This window comes from Etheostoma spectabile, chromosome 20 (assembly GCF_008692095.1).
Source record: "Etheostoma spectabile isolate EspeVRDwgs_2016 chromosome 20, UIUC_Espe_1.0, whole genome shotgun sequence".
Lineage (NCBI taxonomy): Eukaryota > Metazoa > Chordata > Actinopteri > Perciformes > Percidae > Etheostoma > Etheostoma spectabile.
Genome location: NC_045752.1, coordinates 20,804,005 through 20,808,439, shown reverse-complemented (window position 1 = coordinate 20,808,439; position 4,435 = coordinate 20,804,005). Strand labels below are relative to the sequence as shown.

The 4,435-nt window shown below is 38.6% G+C and overlaps 2 long non-coding RNA genes across 2 annotated transcripts in view; one reads left to right on the top strand and one right to left on the bottom strand.

Annotated features, from left to right (window-relative positions):
- Nucleotides 1–4,435, top strand: part of LOC116669868 (uncharacterized) — an 827,043-nt gene that overhangs the window by 622,286 nt on the left and 200,322 nt on the right. The gene's annotated exons all lie outside the window — the stretch shown is intronic.
- The window catches only part of LOC116669866 (uncharacterized), a 20,431-nt gene that overhangs the window by 15,875 nt on the left and 121 nt on the right, over nucleotides 1–4,435 (bottom strand). The window lies entirely within an intron of this gene.

The following is a 4,435-nucleotide window of genomic DNA, read 5'->3' as shown; positions in this document are numbered from 1 at the left end:
TTCTCAATTCTTATAATTTTGGCGCTGGTGATTTAGCTGTGTGCTAAAACCTCTTTTGGGGGGCGCGGGGGGCAAAAATTCCTCTTTGCAGGAAAAACCCTGCTGGGTTGGTTAGGTTTGTTCAGACATCGTATCGTTTAATGACCCCATCTTGTTTTCTCTTTAATAAACAAAGAGAGGCTTCCCATTAATGGAGGTTCATCCGTGCCGGATGCAGTGACAGCGAGAAACAAGCTAATGACCAAGACAATTAATAGCACGAATGAGAGCTTCCTCCCTCCTCCCCTCCATACCCCCCTGCTTCATTTCTTAAATATGAGTGTTTAATTAAGCAGCGATATTAATTAGGGCTTCATGATATTAAGATGTGTGGGTGAGGATGGGCTGGAGGGGGAGCAGAAATGAGACCGGTTAAAGTAAATGAGTTTAAGACAAATGATATGCAAAAAGACGTGCACTCCGGTCTGCACTTGGCCGCTGCATTTTTTTATCAGGACGACGACATGATAGAGCTGCTGGATGATGGTGATGAGGATCCATGGTTGCTTTCGCACATGCCTCCTTTGGTCCGTTTAAACCAAACCCTGGAGCGTTTGGTGAGATGGTCCTGTTGGTTTGGGGCGGTGTCAAAGGTATCAAACAAAGGAACTCTGGAACTAGAGTTCAGTTCACTTCAGGTGAGAACATGATCTGACCCAAATACAGGAAGTGAACCAAAAACAGTGCATTTTACAAGCCTCATTAACCTAAGCAGACTTAGATATGCTTTAAGGGGTGATTACTTTAAGATCCACAAGCTGTTCTGATCACACATCGTTGGTCGTCTGTGTTACATCATGAGCTCTCTTATCACTCGCTGTCTGTCAGCTGCCCCTCGGTCGCCGTCTTCTAAAACATCAGAAACACTAAAGCAGAAAACCCAAGACCCAAATGTGGTGTTGTTCCATTATTTCTGACGGCGAGTTCAGATATTCTGTCCAGTAAACAAGCGACCGTCTCGACGTGACGTGTGTTTGCAGTGCTGTGTGAACGCAATCTGAGCCAAATCACATGTGCAACAACGTTGCAACTTTACCCCCGAATGAATAAATAAATTTGCTTGAGTACTGTACTTAAGTACAGATGTTAAGATACTTGTACTTTACTAAAGTCTTTTCTTTTCATGCCGCTTTCTACTTCTATTTCTACTGGACTTTTTGCTCCACTATATTCCTCTGACAGCTTTAGTTACTTTACACATTAAGAATGTTGCACACAAAACAGTTAGTTTATAAAATCTAGCCAACAATCTGACAGCCTACAAGTCCAGCTAACATAATTTTAGCACTAAACACACAATGTTTGGATCCTTCACACTTTCTAAAATTGGAGATTGTTTCTCCATTGAGTACTTTTACTTAAGTAACATTTTAAAAGCAGGACTTTTACTTGTTACAGAGTATTGTTGTTGTGTGGTATTAGTACTTTTACATCAGTAAAGGGTCTGAATACTTCTTTCAGCGCTGCTAATGACTATGGAGAAACGCAGTAATGGGTAGCAGTAGGTGTAGGGAATGTGTGCAGTTAAACAGGTTCATGAAGTTTAGTGTGTACTAACTGACTCCACATAACAAATCACTCAATTGACATTTTTCTGTGTAAACCAAGTGGAATAGGGTTGTTTCGAATGACCCCCCCCACCTCCACATTTATCCAGCTCCACTTTGTCAATATTTGCCTGAGAGTTAAACACTGAGAGATGCTGAGAGCCTGGGTCAAATCCTGTTTAATAAATGAAACAAGCAAGCCAAATGCATTTCAAAGACGGAGTACTGTTTAATTTGCAGCTGAAAGGCTTTTCATTATTAAATTAAATGCTTCTTGTATAAATATTCTAGTGCATTGAGTGATAAATGAGATGCGCTGTGAGTTGCATAATAGAGTTCCCTATCTCACCACTGCACACAATGATCCACCAACCTCAATATGGAAAAGAAAACCTGTATACAATCAACCTGGCAACAAAAGCAAGCAGGTATCATTTGATTCCAGTGGCATCCAAACAGTAAAACAGTGTTAAAGGAGCATATTTAATCAGATGTCTGAATTTCTTTATTTAACCGTAGCAGTAGCTGATGAATACTGTTGTATGAGGAATATCGGCGCTAATTTATTTACTAATGGAAATCATTTACAGACCACTGGGGATTAGAGCATTTGGAAGTCAGAATACACACGCCAGGATTTTGGTTTAGATAGATTATATATGTGGTAGGTACACATCAGCAGTCTGGACTGTGTTTTAAGGTGGGAGTGTATAAAGTAGTATGTTTTCAATTTAGATGCAAGAATAAGACACAAGTTAAAGGCACCTTCAGCTCTAAGTTTACTGCTTGTCACACTGGGTCTTGATGGCAATCTGTCAGAATGAAGAATATCAATTTGAGGCTTGTAACACTGTACACACAATATTGTAGCGCTATGATGTGAATATGTAATATATATATATATATATATATATATATATATATATATATATAATGAATGCTGTATGTAAGCGTCACGTTATCTGCTCCACCTACATTTAAAAAATGCAGTTTCAGGCAGGTTTACTTCTTTGCCAGAGATGTAGCAACTTTTTATTTTGTTCTACCTGTATTATTTTGGTTTGTGTGGCTGTGTTAGGGTTGGGTGATCATTTCTATTTTCATATTATCCAATGTAGGGACGTCAGTTTTGGTGGGTTAGGGTTAGGCCAACCCACCCATCAACTGGTACCTAGTGGGTTAATTTTCAAGGAACAGGTACATAGTTGTTACAAATTGTACAAATTTTTTACTGAAGCACGAGAATTAAACATGCAGGGTTCCAGACGGAGCTGCAGGGCAAAATCAAATCCCCGGCTGAGTGGGCGGGGTTTACCCAGTCTAGGTTGTTTGCATTTCTTTAAAACAATCCCAATGTTCTTGGTGATCCTGAAAAACTGTCTCGGGCAGGAACTTGTTTTGGTGGAAAATTCAATTGAGGTTAACAGTAACGTGAGCTCTTTAAATTAGCTGGATACATGGTTAAACATCATTTGCTCTAACCAGTTTATTGCTGTGTGCACTTCGTCCACATCGATCCCACCAATCAGTCCCAAAAAGTCCCAAGTAGAGAGGAAATTCCCTAACCATATTACATATTGATAAATCTTTACAATCATTTCCCGAATCAAACTTTAAGAACAGCTACACAAAGAGAAAGGAAGGCAAGGGAATGTGAGGTATTTCATTTATCCTGGAAATGTACTGTTGTAGATTCAGACTAATTCCAGGCATTCCAAGTTGGTGGGAGTTGGAATGCAATCCTCCTGGAAGGTAAAGGACATCTGGGAAACTTTGCTCAGCCAGCGACCATTGCAACCCCATGGGTAAAAAAATAAGACTTACATTATACTTGTAATTAGGCATGTGTAATTTTAATTAGTATTTAAAATTGTTTTAATTTGATATATTGTATTTGCTTTTTTTAATCAAAGCTTGGAGTGATCCTTGAAAAGCCCTTTAGGCTTATGGCCTCCCTTTCCTAGTATTATTTGTATTGCTCTGCTAATGGTCTTTTTTATGTGCTATTAAAAAATGAATTAAAATTTACAACATCTTTCTACGATCACAAGACTGTCACCCTGCCACGTTTTTGCTCTCTGCTCTAAATTTTATTTTATGGTTGAGCTTTAGCTGGTACAGTATGGTTAATGTAATGGCCTGTCGTATTTTTTACATTTTTATTACAAATATGCATTAGTGTTCTAATTTTGATGGCCTTTATATTTCCTATTAAAAAAAACAAACAAGTTACTGTACTTTTCATGTTGAGAGGGCAATTGGCCGGAGCCCACAGATTGTTGTAAATCACGTGGTTATGTAAAACATTGGACCGACTGTCTCCATAGCTTTCTTTGTTGTTGGGGACATCAGAAAGAGATGTAGCCTATTGCCAATTAAGTAGCACTTATTAGGAATTTGTCTTGGTTGAAGGTGCATACTTAACAACAATAATATAAAACAATAAAAAACGACAAGTAGCATACATATACTTTATATAACTATTCATCATTCATTGGGTTTGTGCTCAATGTAAAAAAAATAATGTGGAGGGATATTATAATATCATGGAATTCCTAAAAGTTAATGATGACATGAGACTATCCTCTTCAAAAATCCACATATTTGTTAAAAGAAACACAAAAGACAAATTATGACATAAAAGTGCCGTGGCAAAAGACCAATACAGGCATTTGAGAGGGAGAGAGAGGGAGTTAGAGAGAGAAGAGAAAGTGAATGGGGATGTTTGATTGGTTGGGTGGGAGCATTAGATAAACAATGTGGAGAGGTGAAATGTGTGGGCGGGTGTTGGACATGTGTGTTTCATGGCCAGCTGAGCTATCAAGTGTGTGTGTGTGTGTGTGTGTGTG